Here is a 16,033-nt window from a genome sequence, read left to right on the forward strand (position 1 = left end):
ATGGAGAAAATTAGAAAACACGAACAATCAAAAATAAACACAGGGACTTCCCTGGTGGCACAGTGGTTAAGAATCCTCCTGTCAATGCAGGGGACAAGGGTTCGAGCCCTGGTCCGGGAAGATCCCACATGCCGCGGAGCAACTAAGCCCGTGTGCCACAACTACTGAGCCCGCGTGCCACAACTACTGAAGCCCGCGTGCCTAGAGCCTGTGCTCTGCAACAAGAGAAGCCACGGCAATGAGAAGCCCACACACCGCAACGTAGAGTAGACCCCGCTCGCCGCAAGAGCTCTGGTCGCTCTGGTTGTCTAATATATCTTTCTCTGATTACAGAGGAAAAAAAATCACTAAAAATAGCTGGTTTCAGGCCAGCGTCCTGGGCAAGTGTTTCACCCCTTTAGGTGAAAAGGAGGAGAAGGGAGGGGGAGGAGGAGGAAGGCTTTCCTCCACTGTGGCACTTTCCTACCCCTCTGAACAAGAGGGCCCCTCTTCCTACACTGCCCCCCCCACCCCAGACTGGGCACTCCAGGAAGCGGGTGGCAGCAATCTCCCTGTCTGGTTTGCCACTGTGTCCCCAGTACCCAGGACAGGGCCTGGCACAGAGATGGCACTCAGCGAAGGAATGAATGAACAAGTGAATGAACGTAGGAGGGAACGCAGATTGATAAAGTCTTATTGACAATGTGAGTCAGAAGTCTTAAATACATGCTTGTACACTTGCATCCAGAAATCCCACTTGTAGGAATTTACCTGAATGGACACCGGCGTTCATCTTGGCATTGTTTATACCAGGGAAAGCGTTGAGAACAACTTAAGTGTCCAGCAATTGGTTAAATACAACACCAAATTCTTGATTTTTTCTCTCAAGTCAGCGTTTCTTCCAGGCTTCCCATGTCAGTAAATGACATCCCCACCTACTCAGCTATTCAAGTCAGAGACCTGGGCATTCGGATGTTATTCTGTATTTTTATTTTTAAAAAAATTATTATTATTATTATTTGGTCGCACCACGCAGCTTGCGGGATCTTAGTTCCCCGACCAGGGATTGAACCCGGGCCCCAGCAGTGAAAGCGCTGAGTCCTAATCACTGGACCACCAAGGGGTTCCCTTTATTTTTTTAATTGAGGTACAATTTACCTAAGTAAAATACACAAATCTTAATCGACAGCTCAAAAAGAAAAAAAAAACTTTAACCTATGTAGACATCCCTAAGTTAAAAAAAGTTTTAACTACCACCCAGATGGAGACACGGAAATTTCTCAGCACCCAGGGAATTCCCTTATGTCCCATCACAGTCAGTACACCCCCTGCACACAGAGGTAAGCACTCTTCTGACTTCTGCTGACATTCTGTCTCTAACACCTAACAGCCAGCCTATCTCTGAGGCCCGCCAGTCCTTGTGCCATATCTTTCTCAGGCCCCGTCACCTCTCATCCGGGCAATAGCACCTGCCTTCTCACTAGTCCCCTCTCCTCTGGCTCCCCCTCCTCCCCAGCAGCCAGGGATCTGAGCAGTCACGCACCTGCCTGAGACTTCCCAAAGGCGCTTAGTGCCCTCAGGGAAGCGTCAGCTCCCTCCTTGCTCAGCAGCAAGACTAGTCATCACCCTGCACGGGGCTCCCTGCCTGCACCATCCCCTGAGACCTCACCACACCCCAGATAAGGGACCGGAGGCACGATGGGGGGGCCGCTGGTCCATGATTGCAAAGGCAGCAAGCAGTGGAGCTGGACACACCTGCAGGTTGACTCCCGAAGCCACATATGCTCTTAATAGTCCTACTACCGCCCCATGGATGAATGAAGAATGAATGAGTGAATGCTCTATTCATCTACTCGGGTTTGCTTTCTCAGAAATACAGCTACCCTTAGAAAAAAATCATATGTCCCGCTGCTAATGGGTTGCATTTGAGATCACTTTGCTGGCTGCGGAAGAGGAAAAGGAGGAGAAGGGAGGGGGAGGAGGAGGAAGGAGGGAGGCAGGAGGGCCCTACAGTGCAGGGCAGAGCGCGTCTCTGGAGTGGAGGCTTTCCTCCACTGTGGCACTTTCCTAAGGACCGGCCTTGACCCCCAGCAGAGGAGAGGCTCTTTATTTACCCAATGTCTGAACCCTGACGGTCACTGGTTTGCGCGAGGCAGGGGAGGGGGCCTCCCCTACAAGGCCTGTGGTTTGAGTGAAGAAAACAATTGCGTAAAAATGGAGAGCCTTACCACATTCCAGGTCCTGTCCCCGCCTGAGTCATGCTTGAGAAGAGGGGGAGGATAAAGCCAGAAAGCCAGAGCCGGAAGCCCCTGGGATTGCAGGCCGGCCAGGGCCTGTGGTGTGACATCACCGAAGTCATCGCCTGTGAGCTCAGGCAGAGGGGTCTGGGGCCAGGGTGAGAGGCAGGAAGAAGGGCCGAGACTGGCTCACAGGAAGTCCAGGCCTGGGTTGGAGAAAGGTCACCGGGTCGAGCGTCTGCCTTGGAGAGACCCCCAAACCCCTCCCAATGTTGGGGCGCCTCTGACGTGACCCCTGTGTCCCCAGCACCCGGCACAGTGCCTGGGACACTTAAGCACTCCGGGTTCAGGGGTGGAAAGGACGAATGAATGAATGAATGAATGAATGAATGAGGGAGCAAGGCACCTCTGCTGGGCCCGCTGGTCTCCCACTTTAATTCTGCAAACTTCAGAAGTGACTGTTCTTCGCGGGACTTCGCCGGGGGTCCAGTGGTTAAGACTCCGTGCTTCCAATTCAGGGGACACGGGTTTAATCCCTGTTCGGGGAACTTAAATCCCACAAGCCTTGCGGCACGGCCAAAAATATAAATTAAAAAAAAAAGAAAAAGACTGTTCTTGGGAATTCACCAGTGGTCCAGTGTTTAGGGCTCCACACTCTCACTGCCGAGGGCCCAGGTTCAATCCCAGGTCAGGGAACTAAGATCTCACAAGCCACATGGCACAGCCAATAGAAAGAAAAAAAAAAAAAAAAAAAAAAGACTGTTCTTGGGCTTTACGTGTCCCTGGTTCCCATGAGGGCTGGTCTGGCATTCTGGTCACAGGCCAGCATTTTCATCAGCTCCGTACACAGCTGGGGAATGACAGACAACTAGGTGCAGAATGGCCTCTGGCCTGGAGGACGCTGCACTTTTTCCCTTAGCGCCAAAACTGTGGCCCAAACTGTGTCATTCCCAGGGCTGGAGGGCATCGCTCATGATGAGACAGGAGGGGCAGGGCCTCCCAAGGTGGTTAAAACGGAGATGCCTGGGCCCCTGGCTGCAGGTTGTGCAGGGACAATGGGAGTGGAGGCAGCAAGGGGTGTATCTGGTCCTTTCCTGGCTCCAAATTCAGAAGCTTCTGGAACACCACCGCTCAGTGCTCTGGGCCGAGCAGTCAATAACAGCCCACGTGCTACCTGCCTGCAGTTCTGAGACACACAGTCCAGATTGGAAACTGGAGATTGCGGGGACGGTCAGAGCATCCAGCTGGGCCCGTGGAAGATCAGCTTCGTGTGGGTATCAGCCCCTTCTCAGCCAAGTCCTTTCCTCCCCCCTGGGCTCTCTGAAGAGTCTTTTTCACATACACCAGTGCAGTGATGTATACGGAAATTGATCAAGTCACTTCACTCCTCTGAACCTCAACTTCCTCACCTCTAAAATGGGGACAAGGAAGACAGTGGACTAATATTGGGCACAGTATCTGGCAGCTAAAGTTAGCCCTCTTTTTTTTTTTTGCGGTATGCGGGCCTCTCACCATCGCGGAGCACAGGCTCCGGACGCGCAGACCCAGCGGCCACGGGTCACGGGCCCAGCCGCTCCGCGGCACGTGGGATCTTCCCGGACCAGGGAAAGAACCCGCGTCCCCTGCATCGGCAGGCGGACTCTCAACCACTGTGCCACCAGGGAAGCCCTAAAATTAGCTCTTATTCTTGGATGGATCTAGAGACTGTCCTACAGAGTGAAATAAGTCAGAAAGAGAAAAACAAATATCGTATATTAATGCATGTATGTGGAACCTAGAAAAATGGTAAAGATGAACCGGTTTGCAGGGCAGAAATCGAGACACAGATGTAGGGAACAAACGTATGGACACCAAGAGGGGAAAGCAGCGGGGGGGTGGGGATGGAGCTGCGCCGAATTGGGCGATTGGGATTGACATGTAGACACTGATGTGTATGAAACTGATGACTAATAAGAACCTGCAGTATAAAAAAATAAAATTAAATTAAAATATTAAAAACATAAATAAAAATAAAGTTAGCTCTTACTATTGTTAATCTTGTCATATAATGATTATTATTTTATCACTTAGTTTACTGCCCTGCTTGTGTTCCCAGCCCAAGCTGAAGCTCTGTCTCTCAGCTGCCCTGTCCGGGAGGGAGGAGCCTATTCTCTTTGCCAGGTTTTACTCTTGTCTTGGAGCCAAATCTGTTCATCCCCGGGGTCTCACCCCCTCCCACAGTGCTGGTCGGTCTCTCTCTCAGCTGCTGCTGCCGACATGCTTAACTGTGACACACTGTTGAGTCCTAGTGGCCCTAGTGGCCTTTGATGGGTCCACATGGCCAGAATCTTGCCCAGAGAATGGCCTGGCAGGAAAAATGCAGTGAGGTGGGGGGGGGGGGGCGCGGCTGCTGGCTGCGAGAGGCTGGTCTGGGTCAATTCTGTGCTCTTCCGTGTCAGGGAGGATCTGACCCTCGGGACGAGGTGAGAGCAGGGAGGCCTTCACGGTGGAGGAGTTAGGGTCGGGTGGGGGGCAGGGCAGCAGTGAGAGGCTTACATAGAAAATGTCGTCTTCCCCTACTATAGCCAGAGGACAAGCGGGATCTGAAATGGCCTTCTGTGGGGCCTTGGCTTCCCGTGGACACTGGCGCCCAGTAGAGCAGGTGGCCGACCAGCGCTAAGTAGCTGGGGTTGGTGGTAGGTTGTTTTCTTGTTGCTAGGGCAGAGCCACACTGAGGATTCTGGGATAGAGGGACTTACGGTGAGGATGTCGCGGTACAAGGGGAACTTCTCAGACGGGACACGGAAACACAGGCGAGGATCCCAGGGCTGGACAGGACCCGAAGGAGATTCATGGAGGGACCTGGTTGTCAACGTTCTTTGATCTGTTCGTGCTGCTTGCATCCCACTCCTCGGGTGCTGAGCTCAGACTCCCCTCAGTGGTCTGGGCTCCTGCGCACCATGCCCACTTTTCCACCTCTCTTGGTATCTTCTGTTCACACCTGGAAAGCACTTGTTTGCGCGGAGCTACCCCAGCAGCGGATCTCATTGGCTGTTGGCTAGCTTCCCATTGGCTGCCTGTGGTCAGGTGCTCTCTGCCGTCCAATCAGCTATAGGCATGGTGGCCAGACCTCAGGAATTGCCTGGGACTGCCTCCCTGGGGGAGATGTCTCTACCTGTGTGTGTGTGTGGAGGGGAGGTGGGAAGGACCTCTTGCAGGCGCTCAGTGAAGGCCCGCATTCTGGGCTTGTCAAATACACCCCCTGGCTTCTAACCAGTCAACTAGGTTCCTGGGTAATCCAGCAAACCCCCAAGGCTCCCCCACCTGGAGAGCAGGTGGCCCTTCACACACACATTCCCAGCCCCTGGGCTCTGCCTCTGGAATTAGACTGGCTCAGTTGAATAAACCAATATGAACACCACCAGCAGCAGTGACAGTTTATATTTAATGCCAGTCACAGTGCTACATGCTACCTGGATTACCTCAGTAATCCTCGGAGGAAGGTCTGTTCTCACGCCCATTTTAGAGATGCGGAAAGCGAGGCTTGGAGAGAGGAAGTATGGTGCTCAGAGAGGAAGCAGTGGTGCCCAACAGTGACCAGCACTGGCTCAGACCTGTGCTCCTTCCTGATCCTCAGCCGCTGAGCCCTGGTGGCAGGTTACTTGGCATCTCCAGGCCTCAGTTTTACTTGCTCCAAAAGTAGGATAAGAGGATTTAACGTACGAAGTGGTCACAGAAAATCGGCGCTTTTCAAACTAAAACTCAACCGTGGGTTGGCATTATTATCACAGATAGGAAGTGGATTTTTGCTGTTCTCTTGGTAATAAATTGGAGTTTTCAGAGTTAAATTTTAAGTCCAGCTTTGCTTGAAATCATCCCCAGATTTGGGCATATACCTCACAGGCAGCTTTGACAGCTTGATTCACAGGTCTGAACTGAAAGGCTCAAGTTTCACCAGAGATTCTAATCACACCTGTGACCTTTGTACCACGTGCCTTAAAGAAATCAAAAACCAGAAAGACAAGTTCTAGAACACTTTATGTAGAGATAAGGTGAATCTGCTTTATGCACTGTCCACATGGCAATCTCAAGCCAGATATGGTCCTTGAGCTCCTGAAATGTGGAGCTCCAAATTGAGATGTGCCATGAGTGTAGAATTCTGCATACCTAATTTTGAAGACCTAATTCGAAAAACAGTTAAATATCTAATGAATAATTTTAAAATATTAATGATGTTAAAATGATGATATTTTGGATCTAGTGGGTTAAGTAAAATATATTATTATAGTAGACTGAACAATGTCCTCCAAAGATATCAAGTCCTAACCCCTGAAACCTGTAAATGTTATCGTAATGCAAAAGGTGTCTTTCTTTGCAATGGTGATTCAGTTAAAGATCGTGAGATGAGGAGATTATCCTGGATTATCCAGGCAAACCCTAAATGTAATCACGTGTATCCTCATAAGTGGGAGAAAGAGGGAGGTGTGACACAGACACACAGAGAAGAGGAGGAGAAGGCGGTGCGGTCGGTCGTGGTGATGAAGGCAGAGACCGGAGTGGCGCTGCCACAAGCCAAGGTATGCCAGCAGCCACCAGGAGCTGGAAGACACAAGGAGCAGATTCTCTCCTTGAGGCTGTGGAGGGGAGCGCAGCCCTGCTGACACTTGGTTGCAGATTTCTAGCCTCCAGAACCCTAAGAGAATAAATTTCTGTTAAGTCACCAAGTTTCTGGTGATTTGTTAGTGTCCTCGGGGAATTCAAAGAATTGTTGAAATTAATTTCATTGTTTCATTTTATTTTTGTTAACACAGCTACTAGAAGTTTGTTAATTACATATGTGGCTTGCACTTGTGGTGACCTTGGACCTTTCTCACTCTTCCCCTCTCTGGCTCCTTGTCTGTAAACAAGGCGTTGAACCCGGACAGCACTTCTCATCCACAGTCCTTGGGTCTCTGGGGGTCCAGGAACGTGTCTGTAGGTTCATTTTCAGGTTGGCAGTACCAGTTAAATAGATCTTTAGTTTTTGGCTGGATTATATGAAGTGAGTACCCTCTGGAGATCCAACCAGCAGTTACACATGTCCTGTGGACATGCAAACACTTTTAGAAACACAGAAAGGCATTTTATTAGTTTCCTGGGGCTTCTGTGACAAAGTACCACCCACTTGGTGGCTTAAACAACAGAATTTTATTCTCTCATAGTCTGGAAGCCAGAGGTCTGAAATCCAGGTGTTGGCAGGGTTGGTTCCCTCTGGGGAATCTCTTCCGGGCCTCTCTCCCAGCTTCTGGTGTCACTGGCAGCCCATGGCGTTCCTTGGCTTGTGGCCGCACCACTACAATCTCTGCGTCCACCAGCGACGCAGAGATTGGCCTTTCCCTCTGAGTCTGAAAATCCCTCTCTGTTCTCTTATAAGGACGCCAGCCATTGGATTCAAAGTCCACCTCAAATCCGAGCTGATCTCATTTCAAGATCCTTGAGTTAATTACATCCGCAAAGACCCTGTATGTCTTAATTTTATGTGTCAACTTGGCTAGCCACTGGGTGCCCAGATTAAACATTATTTCTGAGTGGATCTGTGACACTGTTTCTGGATGAGATTAGCGTTTGAGTCAGCGGACTCAGTAAAGTAGGACACCCTCCCCAGCGTAGGAGGGCTTCATCCAATCCTCGGGGCCTGAATAGAATCAAAGACAGAGGAAGGAGGAATTCACCCCATTTTTCCTGCCTCACTGCCTCACTAATCTCCCCCAGCCCTTGGACTGAGATTTTCACCATTGGCTCCCCTGGTTCTCAGGCCTTTGGGCTTGGACTGAACTATACCACCTGTTTTCCCGAGACTCCAGCTTGCAGATGGCAGGTCGTGGGACTTCTCAGCCTCTATAATCATATGAACTAATTTCTCATAAAAAAAAAAAATCCCTCTAGGGCTTCCCTGGTGGCGCAGTGGTTGAGAGTCTGCCTGCCGACGCAGGAGACACGGGTTCGTGCCCGGGTCCGGGAGGATCCCACATGCCACGGAGCGGCTCGGCCCGTGAGCCGTGGCCGCTGAGCCTGCGCGTCCGGAGCCTGTGCTCCACGGCGGGAGAGGCCACAGCAGTGAGAGGCCTGCGTACCACCAAAAAAATAAATCCCTCTAGATGGATAGATACATAGACAATCTCAATCAAATCAATAGGATTTGATTGATTCTGTTTTTGATTTTGTTTTTCTCTGGAAAACCCTGACTCATACAGACCCTATTTCCAAGTAAGGTCACATTCCCAGGTGCTGTGGGTTAGGACTTGAACACATCTTTTGTGGGGACACCATTCAACACACTACAGACATGTTACCTCTGTCTTTGATAGAGGCTGGACCGCAAAGGGACTTAGAGCAGGAGCTCTGCAACTGCGTCGTTCTGGATTTGAATGCTCCACTTGTGTTCTCATTACTATGGTTGTTTTTTGGCCCCTGAACCTCAGGAATCCTCTATGATAATTGGTGGTCATGGTGTTATGAGTAATTACCCCCAAAAGATTGTTGTGAGACCTCTCATTAGCTCTTTTTAAAAATTTGTTTTATTTATTTATTTATTTTTGGTTGTGCTGGGTCTTAGTTGCCGCAGGAGGGCTCCTTAGTTGCGGCTCCAGGGCTCCTTAGTTGTGGCCTGCGGACTCTTAGTCATGGCAGGCATGTGGGATCTAGTTCCCTGACCAGGGATCGAAACTGGGGCCCCTGCACTGGGAGCACAGAGTCTTATCCACTGCGCCACCCGAGAAGTCCCTCTCATTAGCTCTCAGGGTAACTTACTCAGATGCTCCATACCTCAATTTTCTCATCTGTAAAATGGGAATAACAGTACCTACCTCAACGGGTTGTTATGAATTTTTTGTTATGAATTTTAAATAAGTTTACTATTTCCCGGGCACATGGTGAGTCATATAAGTGCTATTATTAAAAAGTAATCACGAGGCCTGGCTCAGGGGAAGTACTAAATAATGCTAGCTGCTATTATTGTTCACGTTAGTTATCATGAGATGTTGGCATCCTGAAAGGCCCTATCAAGTTCTGAGGTTATCCTTTCTCTGGCTTTTATGAGGACAGGCCTTCTTTCCTCAGCCCACACGCTAAGTCACCCTGAGCTCAGAATCAGGGCCAGCTTCACGCAGTCACACAGGCTCAGTTTAATGCTCTTAAAGTTTGATGCATACAGGGTTTCCTTTGGGGAAGATGAAAAAGTTTTAGAGAGGGTTGGTGGTGATGGTTGCACGACAATACGAACGGACCTGATGCCACTGAATTGTACACTTTAAGACGGCTAGTTTTACGTTAAAAAGAAAAACCGTCTCATTTACGTTAAAAAGGGTGGACGTCTCATTCATGGCTGTACTGAAATTCGTAATAACATCTGATCGAGGGGCTTTGCGTTGTCATTTTGCACTGGGCCCTGCAAACTGTGCGGCCAGACCTACTTGGAGTCACAGTGCTTCCTGTGTTTGTAGCAGTGAGGGGTGACTTTCCCACTCTGGTCTGAGCTGGCTCAGCGGCACACGGGGTGATGGCCCCTCTAAGAGGGACCTTTCCGACCTGGGTCGTGGCGGCTGAAAAACAAGGGCTCCAAGGATGAGCTGACAGGGCAGCAGTTGTTTCACCTGGAAGAGGGGATTTGGCGCGGACACTGCGTGTCCTCCAATTTCTGAAAGGCAGTGGGGAAAAGAAGGGAACGCGAGTATTCTCCGTGGCCCCAGAGGGCAGATCCAGCATAAGGTAGGAATTTGAAACAACGGGAGTTGTGCAAGAAGGGAATGGCTGGCTTCAGTTCAAACCTCAGCTCTGCCTGGGGGCTAAGGCATGGGCTCTGTCTCCGGGCAGCTCCACCTCTGCCCAGATCTGTGACCATAGAGAAGGTCATTTGTAGCCCTGGGCCAATTTTCCCCTCTAGGAAATGGGGCTGATAATGCTCCCTAATACGGGGTGAGATGCTAAAGGTAAAACGAGGCAAGTTTACAGGTGCAGCATGTAAAGGGAGCCCGGCTCCTAGGAGGTATCTAGTGCATAACGGCTGCTGCCATTGCTGTTGTTGCTATTGTTATTATTATTGAAAGGTAGTGAGTTCCCCAGACTGGCAGGGTTCTAGCTGAGATGGATCGACAGGGAGCTGCAGAGCCGACCCTTGCATCAGAGCTAAAAGAAGAAGTTCCCACTTCACCCCCTTTCGGCACCTGGTGTATTTGGATGATTAGTTTAAAAACCTGCAGTCGTAAAATACTGTCTTGGTGACGAAGGCAGCGAGGGAAAGGGGGTGGTGTTTTTTGTGGAGCAGAGGATGTTTTGGGTCCTGGAGGCTGCTGAAGAAGTGGGAGGGGTTCCCGCTGTTCTTGCCTTTGAAAACCTCAGCCAGCCATCCCCTGAGCCTTCCCACGCGGAACATGATCCCAGGAATGCAAAAGCTCCCCTCCAAGGGCCTCCTAGGAAATGGGTTCCTGATGTGTCTGAGAGCAGGACACCAGAAGACAGCATCAGTGGGTGGCATGCGTGTGAGAGCAAGGTGGCCTGTGCCGCTTGATGCCCGGACAGCCCGGGCAGGGCAGGGTCTTGGCCCTCGCTGATCCTGGAGCCTCTGCCTAGAGTTACACTTGGGGTGACTGCTGCTTCCCTGTAAGTGCCTTGGCAGGGGTTTGTGCTGAGACAAACATTTCTCCTCTCCCTCCTCCCCATCTGCCTCTCCTGCTGTTTGTGTCATGTCCCCATACTGCATCCAGGAAATACTCCTGCCTGACCGCACCTCTGCTCATCAGTAACAAGATCTGAGACCCAGAGGCCGGGCAGCAGCAAGCACATGGGCTCCATCAAGGGCCACGCTTCGTCAGAGCTTGGAATAGCCAGAAGGGTGTTTCTCGCCCCTGAGAAGGGAGGAGAGGACAGGCACCGCAGCTAGGCCCAGAATTCACCAGCATCTCATGCGCACATTCAGGTGGTCCAACTTTTTTTGCGGTACGCGGGCCTCTCACCCTTGTGGCCTCTCCCGTTGTGGAGCACAGGCTCCGGACGCGCAGGCTCAGCGGCCATGGCTCACGGGCCCAGCCGCTCCGCGGCACGTGGGATCTTCCCGGACCGGGGCACGAACCCGCGTCCCCTGCATCGGCAGGCGGACCCTCAACCACTGCACCACCAGGAAAGCCCCTAAGGTGGTCCAACTTTTGATAAATATTTACCCAGCACAGCTTTATGCAGACACCACTGTTAGGTGTGTAAATATAGCCGTGAGTGATACAGCTGCCCTGGCTTTTCTTTTCCTTTCTAACGTAAAACTAGCCATCTTAAAGTGTACAATTCTGTGGCATCAAGTACATTCATATTGTTGCGCAAACATCACCACCAGTCCTCTCTAAAACGTATTCATCTTCCCCAAAGGAAACCCTGTATGCCTCAAGCCGTCACTCCCATTCCTCCCCCTCTACCTACACCCTGGCCACCATCAATCTGCTTTCTGTTTCTATGGATTTGCCTATTCTGGACATTTCATATAAATAGAATCATACAATAGGTGGATTTTTGTGAGTGGTTCTTTCTCTTAGCTTGATGTTTTTCAGGTTTATCCACATGTAGCCGGTATCAGTATGTCATTCCTTTTTTTTTTTTTAAGTTTTTGGGTTTTTTTTTTTTGGCCATGCCACACGGCACATGGAATCTTAGCTCCCCGACCGGGGATCAAACCCACACCCCCTGCAATGCAAGCGCGGAGACCTAACCACTGGACCGCCAGGGAATTCCCCCCAGGCTCCACATCTCTAAAATGGGTCTAATAGTCATCTCTCCTCAGGATTGAATACCATGGCGTCTGTGATTAGGCCAGTGTTAGGTATGAGGGCAATGCCCCAATGACCCTGGGGCCATCATCCCACGTGACTGCTGTCCTTAGTGGGATGGCATCATCCCATTGCCTCAGGAATGGGTTTCAGGCTCAGGCTGGGCTTGGGAGCCCAAATAGACAGCTTGGCAAGAAGCCCCAAATCAGCCCGTTTCACTGATGGGCAGCTTCCAGTCTTAACCATTTATCCTTGTCAATAAATGTCAGCTTCTGTGTTTCTACACTGCTGGGTGAGTGTTTATGCTGTTGACATGGAAACTAACCAAATTTAAAATCATGCCTTCTTTTCCAGTCCTAACTGAATGCTTATCAGAGGCAGGTACCCTGGGGCAATGCCCCAGTTCCCTTGTTCTGGTCCCAGCCTGCCCAGCAGCCAGTTCCACTCAGAGACATATAGTCCTTTACCCTGGCTCTCCGCTTGTCAGGCAGGAGAGACAGCCAGCCTCCCCCAGGGGAATTCCAAGATAGAGGCAGGCAGCAGTCAGAATGCAGAACCAAACTCTGGAGCTTTTTACTTATCTTGGGCTAGACTCTTTGGGTTACAAAAAAAGAAAACCAAATCAAATAAGCTTAATTCAGTTCAATTCACTTCAATTCAACAAATTACAGTTGTGTCTATATGTCAGGCATGGGACCAATGCTTGTGGTTCATCAGTAAACAAAAGAGGCCCCTGCCCCAGAAAGCCAGGTATTAGTAAGGATACTAAATAAATCACATGATGCGTCATTGAGTGATACGTGCTATGGAAAGAAAAGAGAAAGTGAAGGCGGGGAAGGGGCATCAGGAGTGCTGGGGGTGAGGACCGGATGCAGAACTGATTTAAGGTGATCAGGGTGGGCGGGCCGCATCAGGAAGCTGAGATTTGCGTGAAGCCTTGAAGATGAGTTGTCCACCCAGTGGATGGCTGGGGGAAGAGAAATCCAGACAGAGGGATCTGAGAAAGGCCAGTGTCTGGCATGTTTGAGGACCAGCAAGGAGGGCAGTGTGACTGGGCTGAATAAATGAGGGGAGGAAGGAGAAGAGGAGTTCAGAGAGAACGAGATGGGGACCAGATGGGATAGGGCCATGGGCCATGGGCCAAACTTTGGCTTTTGCTCTGAGTGAGATGGGAGCCACTGCAGTTTGGAGCAGAGGAGGGATGTGATTTGACTGATGTTTTGTTGAAGCTAAAAAGGAAATGCCTAGACTCCTAGGCCTGGGTGAGTCAGAGATCGGGGCCTCTTTGTTTCCTTGAGAATACAACCTCCTCTATGCGGGGAGAGGGAATGGCTGCACACTGCTTCAGGCCAACACCAGGCCAGGGTCCCGTCCTGGAGCCTAGAGGGATTTCTCCATCAGTGTCAGAATATAAACTCCCAGGGAAGTTCTCTGATTGGCTCTGCTTGGACCAATCGCAGTGCCCAAATGCCAGGCACATTGTGATTGGCTGATTTGTGTCACATGGCTGCCCCACACTAAGAAGATGCAGTAGTCTCGCTGCCCCACCAGGGTTACAGGCAATCGGGGTGCAAGGAAAGGAAAGGAAGGTTGTGATTTCCCACAGGAAGGTAGAAAGGAGAGGTGAGGCGGCACACAAAAACAACAGTCCTTCCTTGAATTGCTCATCCCAAGGGGAGCCCAGGGTTCCCACCTGGTGGACCTTTGACCCAGGAGGGGCTGCAGAGCCATCAGAAAGCACTCACTCATCTCCATTTGCCTCTCCCATAGACCACATAACACATTTCTCAAACGTTGCTTCTCGGAGGAGGCTCGATGCCGTGGTGATGACAACACAAACCTGACCTAAAAGGTCACTTCAGTGACAGTGATTTTTAGCACTGCGTTTCCTCATCCCTGGCTGGAGAAAGCCCCAGCAGTATTCATTGAGGTCAGGAACCAGTGGCGAGGTGGGGCAACTTCCTCCTCTCTCTAAGCCTCCTCTGAAGTCACAGACAATTAAACAGCGTGCAGAGCCGGGTCTCTGATCCTCAGGAAATGCCGAGAAGGGTGAGCTGGAAGGAGGCTCAGACACACGGCAGCTGCTCTCTGCTCAGGGTTGTAGAATTGGGACGGGAGAACTTTTGTGGGTTTTTTTTTTTTTTTTTTTAATACAGTAGAGTAACACATTTTGATTATACAGCTCGGTGAATTCTTATGTATATATCCACCTGTGTCACTATCACCCGGGTCAAGACATAAAACATTTCCAACGTCCAGGAGGCCTCCTCCCGGGGTGGTCTCAGGGACTTCTCTTGCCCTCTTTCTGTCTTAAACATTTTTTTAAATTTGGCCACACCTCTTGGCTTGCGGGGGGTGGGGTGGTGGTCTTAGTTCCCTAACCAGGGATTGAACCAGAGCCCTAAGCAGTGAAAGCTCGGAGTCCTAACCACTGGACTACCAGGGGATTCCCTCTCTTGCTGTCATGTCTGTGCAGGCACCAGTGTATTTTCTGGGGGCCTTGGGGCCAGGCCCACGGTGAGCACTCCCATCGCCGACCCTGTCCCCCCACCCCCTGCAAGGCGGGGCAGGGGTGGGGGCACCGATCCCACTTTACATGCAAAGAACGAAAAGTCACACCACCATCACCATCTCCACCAGAAACAACAAGGGCAGTTCCACTGACTGAGGAAGGCTTTAGGGAAATTCTTGGCGGAGGATCAGAGAAGGGTTTGTTATCCTTACCGGGCCCTGGCTTAGCTGGTTCATTTCAGCAGACGATGAAGGAAAGATTCCTATCACGAAGTCACACACACGGGTCAGAAGGGCCTCCCTACAAAGTCCCTCTTCTTTTCCTCTGTGGGGAACCGTAGGTAATCATCTGCTCTTTGCCCATACTGGCTTTCCCAGCCTCTGCTGGTGCGGTTTCTATCTTGCTGTTTTAGAAGACCAAACAGAGCAGAGCACGCCCCCTGGTCCAAGGAGGGGTGAACACAAGCGTCCGCTCTCCGTTGTCTCTGGTCCACGATTCTGGGGATGGTGCAGAGATCCCAGCCCCGTCACTGAGCTTTTTGACAAGGAATACCGCCCCCTGCAGTGGTTCCCCTGAGTTGGGGGCAAGAGAGGCGGAAGTCCTCTGTTCTCAGACAAAAACATCGGCAAGGAGCAAGCCAGCACAGTCCCTCCCAATCTAGTGTCAGAGATAAAACATGTTTCAGGACATCCAATGCCTTCTATGTTCGTCCGTGATAGTGACCTGCCATTTATCTCACGGGGCTGGGACAACCCAGCCCAGCAGCCCCATGCTGCAGAGACGTGGGTGTCGGTCTATAAGCTCATCTTTTGTCCAGATAAAGGAAGGCTTGGCACGTGTAAATGGACAAGAAGCTATCCCTCACCTCACGTCCGTCCCCCACCCCCAACCCACTGCCCCCACCCTCAGGGGCGGGGGGTTTCCAAGAGTCTCCCTCCTGGCAACCCGGCTACGTAAGGCACCATTATTCCTGTTTTGAGGAGGAGGAAACTGAGGCTCCGAGGCTTCTGCAGATGGAGGGCCGACTATGTGCCAGGCGCCTAATCATTAGACATGACTCCTCCTAGTTCCCACAGCTGCTGTGGGGAGTGACTGACTGTCGATTGCATTTTACAGTTGAAGAAGTGGGTTCAGAGAGGGAAGCTGCTTGCCCAAAGCCACACAGCTGCCACTGAGGGCTGGCTCTGGGGTTGGATGCCAGCTGAGTCTGGCTCCAGAGTTCACAGCAAGTGTCTTTGCCCTCTGGCCAGGCCTTTCCTTGGTCTCTGCTGCTTTGGGGGCACAAGCCAGGCTGTAAGCAGTTGAGGTAGGGGGTGTCCGGAGAAAAAGAACCAGGTATAGTTTTTTTGACGTAAGAGAAGCCGTTTTGGCCTAAGCCATTTTGTGATCTAAGCGTGGCCACAGAGCTCGTCCTTGAACAGATCTCAGTAATAAGGAGCTTAGGGAACAAAACAACCAAACTGTTATCAGGCAGGAGGAATAAGAATAACAAAGATAATTTATCAGTTGTTTAAACTCCTGGTTCTGAAAAAAACCAA

This window comes from Kogia breviceps, chromosome 8, assembly GCF_026419965.1.
Source record: "Kogia breviceps isolate mKogBre1 chromosome 8, mKogBre1 haplotype 1, whole genome shotgun sequence".
Classification (NCBI taxonomy): domain Eukaryota; kingdom Metazoa; phylum Chordata; class Mammalia; order Artiodactyla; family Physeteridae; genus Kogia; species Kogia breviceps.